The sequence below is a fragment of the Acipenser ruthenus genome, chromosome 56 (assembly GCF_902713425.1).
Source record: "Acipenser ruthenus chromosome 56, fAciRut3.2 maternal haplotype, whole genome shotgun sequence".
NCBI lineage: Eukaryota > Metazoa > Chordata > Actinopteri > Acipenseriformes > Acipenseridae > Acipenser > Acipenser ruthenus.
Window position 1 is genome coordinate 4,193,709 of NC_081244.1, and position 11,460 is coordinate 4,205,168.

General features: G+C 41.8%; 1 protein-coding gene across 1 annotated transcript in view; it reads right to left on the reverse strand.

Annotated features, from left to right (window-relative positions):
- Positions 1 to 2,895, reverse strand: part of LOC117404191 (biglycan-like) — a 31,802-nt gene extending 28,907 nt beyond the window's left edge. Inside the window, exon 1 of the mRNA XM_034006973.3 lies at positions 2,710 to 2,895. The gene's annotated coding sequence lies outside the window, so the exon portion shown is untranslated. The remainder of the gene's footprint in view (positions 1 to 2,709) is intronic.
- Positions 2,896 to 11,460: the final 8,565 nt, after the last annotated feature.

Genomic DNA, 11,460 nt, shown 5'->3' on the forward strand with positions numbered 1-11,460 from the left:
CAATAAGTAAGGATTCCTGTGCGTTTTTACTGGTTACAATTTGGGGTGCTGCTGCTCGTGGGGTACGGGCTGCTCATAAAAATCTTGAGTGTTTTTGCAAAGAGGGGGTGATAACGTACCGAGGGATACCTCGATATTTAGTGAGCAAGGCATCTAACAAGCAGGTAATATACTCGGTACCGCTATGCTGCTGATACACATGTGTTATTAATATTTTTCTTGAAAGAGAGAGCGATTATCTTTTAAATGGTACCAATATATTTATTGAGCAAGATGTGTAAGTGCGTTAAAACCTGCAGGTGGTGCCTCTGTTTACACCTTTAATCTGTAACGCGAGCAGCTGTGTGATTGTAGGATTGACTGGCTCCCCTGCCTGTTAATTTAAAAATAGTGGTACAGTTTTGGTTTACCCAAAATATATAGCTCGAGAATGGCAGACTATACCGCGCCGAGTGATCAAAAGAGGATGAGCACTGAGGAGCCGTGTTGCGGGTTTTCCATGTTCGGATATTCGCTCATAATTTAAATATTCGTTCGCATATTCGTTTATCAAAAAGTAATAAAAGCCATTATATTGCTCTGAACGCAGGAAGAAACAGCACAGCAGCAGGGGCAGGGGGCGTGGCCGTGGCCCCTGTGTGTGCCTTTATTTTACAGCAAGACCTTACAATATGAAGCACGTTAAAATAGAAAAATATCCCAGGAGTAAAGAATACGTTGTGTAGGACTTACTTTAGTGAATTAACTACAGAACAAAGGATGCCAAATAGCAGCTCAAGTTAAACGTTGTTTTGTTTATTCCCGAAATAAATAGTAAATAAAGTTGACACCGCATTTTATTTATTAATTTATTTTTGTCATTCCTTGCCATTGCCGTTTTATTATTCCATCAGTACGGTTAACCAGGTTATGTTTCATCGGTGTAAATTAAATGGGTTAATAAATTATAAGGTCACAACCACAACCGAGCTGTGTTGAAAATGAAAGCTAATTCCAGCACGGTTCCTCTACATTTAAATATTTTGTAAACACAATTATCTCATCCTACTGTTCCTTTTCAACGTATACCTAGACCTATACCGAAGATGTAGGTCTGAGCTTCAAAACCGGCTTTGAAAATCAGCTGTACATGAATAGTTTCACTTTGTCCTGGAAAATGTGCTACAGCGACAGTAAAGCCTTCTGAGTATAAACCCAAGAGTTCAAGCGCAGGTTGATAACAGGGGATTTTTAGTTTTCCCAAACATTTGATTGATATGTGGGGGAAGACGCCCCTATTGTTTAAAATGTTACAATGTTTTAAAATCATTTGTTATTTAAATACACTTCATGTTGAGACTTCGGATACCACTCTAATTTTTAAATGCTTAAAATGTTGAAACGTTTTTAAGAACATTTGTAATTTAAATAAAGTTCTCTATTTTTCATCCTAGTGCATTTTGTTATTTTACATTTTTACAAAGTTAAGAGTTTTGTGTAGCAAAATGCTACCAAATATACATTAACTTCGAGTCTTGGTAATATAGAGAAGGTATATAAAAATCACTACACAACATTTTCATGAAGTTCTGTTTAAGTGATTACCCTTTTTGTCCTATGAGATTCTGGCTTGCTCTAAAGCGGCACAAAGCATTTTTGTCCCAGATGACTTTCCATAGAGATCACTATGAGTGCCCGCGCATATCTGTATTGTTTAATTTTTGCTGTAATAAGAACATAAGAAAGTTTACAAATGAGAGGAGGCCATTCAGCCCATCTTGCTCGTTTGGTTGTTAGTAGCTTATTGATCCCAGAATCTCATCAGGCAGCTTCTTGAAGGATTCCAGGATGTCAGCTTCAACAACATTACTGGGGAGTTGGTTCCAGACCCTCACAATTCTCTGTGTCTAAAACTTTAACAGAAGCTCAAGAGCTGCTGTGTTGATCCTGTGTTTTATATATATATATATATATATATATATATATATATATATATATATATATATATATATATATTACAATTGTAGTCAAACGTTTACATACCCCAATGAAAAAGTATAATTTCTAGAAATTTCTCAAAAACAAAGAATGAGGAAAAAATCTTTTGTAGCAAAAATTTTGATTTTGTGGATGAGGAAAAAAGTTACAAGAAATAGACATCTACAATTATTTATTTCAGCATCTTTTTTTTTTTTTGCAAAACTCCCAAAATATTAATACAAATGTATTCATACCCTTTGATGTATGATAGTATTGTCTACAAGGTGCTAGAAATTTCAATATGATAATGCACAACCTAATTCTAGAAAATGCTGGATTGTAGGTGAAGATTCTTAGAGAGCATAAAAGGTTTAGCATAGGAGGATTGCCAAGTCAAAATGTGAAAAAGTACAGCTCTATCTGAATACCTTAGCGCAGAAAATTATTTATTGTCACAAAGCTGGAGAAGGATACAAGAAGATTTACAAGCATTTACGTTCTATTGTTCAAAAAGCACTAAAGAATCATGCCAAAAGTCAACGACCATAAAAAAAGAAATATTTTTGTAATCATTTAAATGTCTTCACACTAATATATTAAAACTATATTGAGTAACAATCACCAACATAACCGTCAAAATCGATTGTATTTCTTGTGTTCAAATTTCTTTACTCACTTTTCTACAGCTTCTTTCATACTATGAAATAATCCCTAAAAAAGACCGTAAAAAAACGTACAAAGTAACTCTACCTTCGCCTCGTGTATTGTGCAGAGATGGTGCGTGACCCTGCCCTGTCACTGAATTAGTGGAGCTCTGTTTCTTTCTCAGTTTGTTGTTCGTGTTCTTCAACTCCTGTCGGTTCTCAGCTCTCCTCGGCTCTGCCCGCAGAATAGGAGATGTGAACTTGTACTGATGTTGCTGAAAGAACAGTACAAAATTACATGCCTTTGAATTGAACCAGCCCCCCAAAACGGGTCCTCCTTCGCGTTTGTGAACTGATGCGTGAAAGAGAGAGAGGGAGAGAGAGAGAGGGAGAGAGAGAGAGAGAGAGAGAGTTCTAAGCTTCACAAAACTTTGTAGATATTGAAAAAAAAACAAAATAAAATGGATAAAGCTACGATATTGTTTATGTGACGAATAAAAGAGGATTGAAGGTTGGTTCATACTTAAGACTTAAGGAATTAAGTCTCCATACTTTTGCGACATGCGTCTTTTAGAGCTTTTTCTCACGCGTCTGCGACCTGAAATCGCTCAGCTCGCAATCCTGAAGTCATTATGTATTTATTTATGTATTTATTTATTCGGCAGACGCCAATTTACCCAAGGCGACTTGCAGGTGTTACAGGAAAGTATTCAATAGTTAAGTACAGTGTAGTTAAATTTAATTAATATGAAATAAGATATATGCTATCCTATTATTATTTTCTTTTTCTCTCTGTCCTGGTGTACTTGCTTCATCAGTATGTTCTATTAAATGTATCTTTCTCTGGTATCTCCTGAAACACGCGCCTGTTTTGTTTTTCTCCGCCTGCTTTACTACCTTTTCAACCCCACCTGCCCGTGATTGAAATCCTGAAATGACTAAAAACTGGCATTCGCGTCATTAACATATCGTTTTCTCATGAATCGTTATTCCGCCACCTTTCTGTAAATTGCACCTACTGCACCTGTCAGAAAACACCAGAAACGTTTTTAATTTTATGACGGTAACAACTTTCGGGATAAAGAGTCGGGTTAAAACAGACGGAGCGAGTTTCTGACTGCCGGAAGACACCTTTTCACGGCCAGTGTACCGCAATCCTCTTCAGTTTGACACTACAATATAATTCTTTCAGCCAGTAACAGGCACTGTTTGAGTGCGAGTATAACAGCTTTCCTCAGAATAAGGCATGGGATCTGGGAAGTGCAGCACCGAAGAGTACAAAGATCGTTTGTCAATGTATTTGATCAGTAATAACTGTGAAAATACCATTCAAAACTAAATACGCATTTACCATAATGTGTAATATACGAAAACGTGAGGTTGTCATACACGGTAGTAAGTAAGCATGTCACATTTCGCACATTTCCCCATATATCTATATCGATATTGTCATGAAACTTGCTATTATATTAAATAATATAGAATATCTGATTCTGGGGATAGCTGTACTTTCTACTTAAATGTTTTAATACTGTTGATATACGTCATGGTCAACTCGTTCTTCAAGTTACTGACTGACTTGTTTAAAGACTTGTTTAAAACAGCGCTGTCCCTTTAAGAGAAGGCGTCTCACTGCTTTAGTTCGCGCTCTGTGGCAGCAGGTGAGGAGATGCCTTTTAATTAAGTTTTATTTCATGCAATGACTTTCAAAACAGCAGCTGGAGAACAATTTAAAGCAACAGGAGAGCAAATCCACATGGCAATGGATCACATGATGACATTCACTGAGGCTACCACAGCACCCTCTTATCTGACCTGTGCACCTGTATCAGGAGCTTCAGATTACATATTCTGCCCTGGACTGGAGGGAGCACCCTTTCTCTTAGGGGGTAAGGGAGGGAGCAGTTCAGTCTCCATGACTTAAGCCTGCCCTGGACGGGAGGGAGCACCCTTTCTCTTAGGAGGTTGATTGAGGGAGCAGTTCAGTCTCCATGTAGTTTCAGAAATAACCACTAGGGGTGTTCAACTGTAATTATTGTCCCAAATGAGATGATTAAGAATCTGTATGAATAGCCATTCAAAAATACATGATTTAACGCAAGAACAGTGAAATATACGACCATGCCCTGCTTGAGTAATGAAGATCGCCTTATTGCTATCGGCATGATTAAAGGTGGCCTGTCTGTGAGAGAAGTTGCCCGGAGAATGAGATGTTCTGCTTCAACAATCGGCAGACTAGTCCAGAGAAACCAGGAAACCGGCTCTGTGAGGGACAGGCCACGTCCTGGAAGGCAGAGGGTCACCACACCAGCCCAGGACCGTTATCCTGAATTGCGTTGTCAAGCCAACCTTTGCCAGCTGGCTGCAGCTGCACAGGAAGAGTGGAGGAACATCCCACAGCAGTCTATCCAGAGGCTGATCAGGTCCATGCGTCAACACTGCCAGGATTGTGTTAATGCTCAGGGAGGTCATACTCGAGACTAACTTTGTAATGTTTTCATTTTGACAGTGTGTCACGTTTTATACTGAAAACTTATCGTGATTCTTTGATCTGTATTTTTGTTCACATTTTCTGTGATTTTGTTTGATATCTAAGTTTAAAATATTTTAAATCCATTAGACCTGAGTGTTGAGTTTCTTTTGTGCATCACTATATATATATATATATTATATATATATATATATATATATATAGCAGAAAATATAGATGTCGGCACTACAGAGATTTTTCAGTCCATTTAATCAGACACAAGGTGCTTCGTCCCAGGAAACGTTAAATAGGAAACACTTCTAAATGTTGAAAAGACAGTCCCGCTAAATAAAAGTCTACATCTAAGAAGTGTGTCAACTATTCAGACTTTATTCATTAAAACAAGGTAAAAACAGGTACACTGATGTGTTTCTTTCTGCTGTCTTCATTAGACTCATTAGATCTATTAAATGCACCCGGTACTCATTGTCATTTAACACCTTATCCGATTACTAGAAATAGTAATCTAGCAATCAGTGCATTCAATTCACATTGCATATAAACAATCTGCTATATATTGTAGTGGCAGCGAATCTGGTCCACAGCAGGAAGTAATGGAGACGACACAGGATGCAGTTTAAAGCAGTGAAAACTGCTATTTTTATTGAAGCATTGGAACAGCAGGCAAATGGACGCTCTCTTATTAAATAGTTTAGCTCAGATAGCTCCAGGACACACAGCTACATGAAAACCACAAAACGACCCTGAGCTGCACGCAGGCAGCTCCTAAATAATGATCCCCCGAGCCCTATTGGCTCACACACACAGGGGTACATTTACATACACACGGTCCAATCCCTCAGACCCTCGGTACCGCGCAAGCAGCTGGTTGGCGGAACCGAGCACAAATCACAGTGCAGCCAACACAGACCCCTATCTACGTACAGCTGCACTGTGCACGTGACACCCCAGGCAGCGTGCTAGCACTGCCTAGACACAAAACAACGCTTCTACTCACAGCAATACACTAACACTAACACTCCCACATTGACCCCCCCCCCCCCCCCCCAAAATAGTCCCAAATGGACCCGCCGTTGCACTGCCCCCCACTCAAATGTTTCCTGGCTCGGGAAGCACTGACCTGGTCCTGGTGTGGCAGCCTGTGTGGTTGCCAGGCCGGAGGACAGCAACGGACGGGTCCTGGCGCCACGTTTGAGGACGACGCAATGTGACGACCACTTCAGGGGCCTGGACGACAGTCCCTCCTGGGTCCAGGCTTCCTTGGACCGCTAGCTAGTACAGCCCCAACAGCAACCTTGGAACCTGGCTGCTGTTTGGCAAGGGCTGGGTGCAGCAGCCACTGCGTGGGGCACTCTCTCTAGGGCGACGATGCTGGGCTCTCTATCTGGGGCTCTAGTAGTGCGGGGCTCCCTCTGGGCCTCTGGCAGGGCAGGGCTCTCTCTTTGGTGCTCTGGCAGCATGGGGCTCTCTCTCTGGGGCTCTGACGATGCTGGGCTCCCTCTCTGTGGCTCTGGTGGTGCGGGGCTCTCTCTCTGGGGCTCTAGCGGCAAGAGGTACTCTCTCTCTCTGGTAGCGTAGGACAGTCTCTTCCAGGTGGCAGGAGGTACTCTTTTGCTGGTGTTGCTGTGCAGTCTCTCACTGGCGGCTACACGACATGCTCTCACGGGCTGTGGGGCACTTTCTCTTGGGCGGTGCGGGACACTCTCTCTCAGATGGCAGTTGTGGAGCGGAGCTCTCTGGTGGCAGCTGCGGCGCAGGGTTTTCTTTCTCAGGCGGTAGCGGTGGGCACTCTGGCGATGCTGGGTTCTCTGGGGCTCTGGCGCTGGCAGCATAGGACGCTCCCTTGATGGCGGCACGTGGTACTCTCCCTCTGGCGGCGCCGGACTCTCTGCCATCGGCTGCGGTCTCTCCGGCAGCGACTCGACAGCCACCTGGATGACCTCATCCCACTCCCTCGCTGAGCACCGCGGCTTCTCCTGGCGCCACAACCCCAGCTGTGCTCTCTCCCACTCGTCCGGTGCGGGGCTCTCTGATTCGGAGGGTGGTAGGAAGACAAGTAGAACTTTTATACTGTCTCTGAGCCTCCAGGTGGCGTTATCCCACTTCTGAGCACCAAATGTGACAAGATGACAGAGGTTTGAGACTCAGACAATATAAAGTTCAAAATAAAGCTTTTTAATAAACAAAAAATAATCAAATAAACAGGCACAGGGGCCAAACAAAAAGGTTCAAAACACCAAATACAAACAAAATGAAACTTACAAAAGAATAAAGCTTCCAGGCTGGGCGTTGCCTTCACTGGATTGCAAAAATGAAAAAAACACAGTGGCTTCCTCTCCTTCTAGAACTCTCCTCCTAAATGAGAAGCTGAGGCCTCCTTTTATGCCAGGTGGCTGGGTCCTTACTTGGATGATTAATTAACTGATTGCTCCCACCTGACACAATCAATCTGGGCAGGGAGGAGAATTTAACTCCTTCCCTGACAGTATTTCTAAGGGCAGAGCCCTGCTCTGCCACAGACAAATACATACAATAAGGACTATCAACAATATATATGCATGTTAAGGTTATATCAGCAAAAGTATGTTGACATTAAAAAATGTGTTGTTACACATAAATAAAATACATTGTTTATTTGTTTTAAGTTGCAATATAAACCCTGTGTGGGAATCTAACACCACAGTTTGCTCTTCCAGTATTATAGCAGTAAAGTTACAGTTTCTAACAAGTAAGGAGATGAACACGATTTTGTAAATAATGATTATGTTTGATCCCAATTGTATTGATAGTTTTCATCTAAGTTTGCAAACTATCATAATAAGCTTGATTTGTTCATTTAGTATATTGTAACGTGGTCATGTTTAGGAAGCAGTCATTTCTGCTTCTCCAAATGAGCTTCCTGGTACTGTTCTATTTAGATATTTCATTTGGAAGGGAGGCGCTATTTATCAGACTAGTCTGAAAACCTGTGCTACGGGAGGTGCATTTGGAGGGGGGGGCTCAGATTGTCAGAACACCAGCATCTAGGAGGCTGTGTGGTCCAGTGGTTAAAGAAAAGGGCTTGTAACCAGGAGGTCCCCGGTTCAAATCCCACCTCAGCCACTGACTCATTGTGTGACCCTGAGCAAGTCACTTAACCTCCTTGTGCTCCGTCTTTCGGGTGAGACGTATTTGTAAGTGACTCTGCAGCTGATGCATAGTTCACACACCCTAGTCTCTGTAAATCGCCTTGGATAAAGGCGTCTGCTAAATAAACAAATAATAATAAATAAAAATCTGGCCTGACGTCACCACTTCAGTCATCCCTGTCACACCTGCATATACATGTTCAATAATTATTGTAATGATCTAAACATGCCACACCTTTATAGAAACTGCTTCTGCATTATATGAGGGGCAATGGCAGCGCAAGTATAGGGCAGCTACAATGGGGCTTGCTAACTATACCCTAAATTATCTTCAATGGCAGACATACACTGAGGGCATTTTGTTGTTTTCCCGAAGAATCAAAAGTTTTAAGTACAGCTTTACAGCTGTAATGATTATTTTCTGAAGTGTGTTTTGTGCACTGTGTCAGTTGCCCTGAATACTGTCCTCAAATGTTATCTGCACAGAGGGCTTTCCTGGCCTGTGCAGATCAGAAACAAAACAGAAATGAAACAGGGACGGCTTTTCTTTGCTGAGGGTGTTTTTGAATGTATTATGGATCTGGATAAGGATGAATTAGCTGGAGGAAAACTGCAGTCGAAAATCACAGTCACAGCGATTATTGAAATGTTGTACCAGTCTTGGAATTTACTCGGTTTCCAGTTCAAAAATGAAATTCTATTGAAGAACATACAAATTCTAAGCACTTTCACTCCCCTCCTTTCCATCCCCCTCTCACTCCTCCCTCTCTCCACTCTCACGCCCTCTCTCCACTCATCCCCCACTTCATTCATCCCCCTCTCCACTCTCATCCCTCTCTCTCCCTCTCCCTCTCTCCCTCACTCCACTCTCAGAGCCTCCCTCACCCCTCTCCTCTCTCTCTCCCACCCTGCTCTCTCCCTATCCTTCTCTCTCCCAGCTCTATTTTTCTCCTGTCTCCCATCCCTGTTGTTCCTCTCCCATCCCCCCTCTCGTCTCTCTCCCCCTGACAGACAGACAGACAGACAGGTAATGCTGAAGTGAAACAGACAGACACACAGAAATACTGAAGTCAGACAACTACACAAACGGATGACCGCTTTGATGAAGCTAAACTGGTAAAATGACCCCCAGTCCTGGATTTCAGAGTACTGCCCAGTCCCTGACCACATTCCGGCGCCTCCTCAAGACTCACCTCTTCAGAAAGCACCTGTAGAAGTCCTCTTTTCCCTCTGGACACTTTATCACCCTTCCTTAAATGCGCTTTACTTGCTCTTATCTGCCCCCTATTTTACTGCATTTAATCCTGTACTTTAGAGTACTGTAATCTGTCAAGTGTTATTTAATCTGTAGTATTTTGTATTTAATTATATCGTGATGTAACTATCACTGACACTGTTATCTGCTGTATTATTGAATCGTATTTTGTCATACTTGTACTTGCTTGAACCAAAGTCATTGTATTTATCTTGCTCTTAATTGTATTATTACTTGTACTTTGATTCTTGTAAATCGCCCTGGATAAGGGTGTCTGCTAAGAAATAAATTATAAATAATAATAATAATAATAATAATAATAATAATAATAATAATAATAATAATAATAATAATAGCACAGGGAGCAGAGATGAGAGGGTTCACACTAGAGGTCTTCACTTGACCCGAGATCTGATTTTGTTTACTCAGTAATACACAAACTGTCAATTACTATTAAAGAGGCTCTCTTTGGTACTAAAAATCATTGTTTATAATTCCTCTCTCCTTTTTGAGGTGAGATATAATTTGGTTGACTCTGACTGGCATTGTTTTAGCAGTGCTGTCCAGAAGCTGACAGATTTCAGTGCCACTCAGTACAGTGAGCTTCGTGGCCAGCTGGCTGAGGAGACTCTTCTCTGGACTGAGCTCTTGGCTTGTCAGGGCTTTGTGGTGGTAGGATTAACCCTAACTCGCTCTCTCTCCTCTCTCCCCTCTTCCCTCTCCTTCACCTCTTCTCTCTCTCCACTCTCTCTCCTCTTTCCTCCACCTCTCCCATCTTTCTCCTCTCCCCTCTTCCCTCTTCCCTCTCCTCTACCCCACCTCTAACCTCTCCCCGTCACACACACACCAGCGAGGGAGTTTATTAATACCGAATAAAACCCTGAATCACATAACAGTTTTACATCCAGACTGTAAAGACTACATTCTTCCAGAGTTTATTTTCAGATATAGATATGTCTATGATCCAAATGTTTACCTAGCTCCTCTGTGCTTTACCAAACTCTGCTATGCTGTAGCTCCCCTGTGCTGTACACTGCTCTGTGCTGTACCCTACTCCTCTGTGCTGTACACTGCTCTGCGCTGTACCCTGCTCCCCTGTGTTGTACCCTGCTCCCCTGTGCTGTACCCTGCTCCCCTGTGCTGCACCCTAGTAAGGGTTACTAACCGGAGAAAGAAAGGAACAGAGATCTTTGTGTTAATAACGGCAAGCACAATAATACAAGCAGTTCTTTCACTCTCAGTTTAAGACGTCAAACTTTCAGAGTGCCAACCCCAAAGAGTTCACGTCCAAGACAAAATTAATCAGGTCCATATGTGGCATTTTAGCATTCCCAAATGACAGAAGAACACAATGGCTCTGTATTATATACTGAGGGGCAATGGTAACACAAGTATAGGGCAGTTACAAGGTGGTGAGGCTGGTAGAATGGGACCACAGTATGTTAACTATATTCTAAATGATCTTCAGACAGGCTGTGGCACAATGGTTCTGTATTACAGGAAGTACAATTCAGTGGTTCCAGCTGCATGCAGAGAGATCACATGTCTGAGAGCTCTAGTGAAGTCACAGGGGCATGTCAACTTTTTAAAAAGTCCCAAGGATGCGACGAATGGCTTCATGACATGAAGATTATATAATATATTTTATAGACTGCTCAGGATCTTTCAGCCAATCAGAGAGTTGACCAATTCAACTGCAATGTCTGTTCAGAACGGTGACATCAACCACTAACAGTATTCTCTTCATCAACCTGCTCCCTCTTCAATGAAAATAGCAGTAGAATGATTGGAAAACAAATGCAGCTGGACTTTTAACTTGTATGTGAACTTCGTCCATAACTATAAAATACTTGATAGTAGTGAATTTAGAAATATTAAAAGAAACTAAAATGCAATAGCAAACGTTTCAACTGAAAGTCATTTTTAAAAAAAACTAGTGGAAACGCTTAAGAACATAAGAACATAAGAAAGTTTCCAAACGAG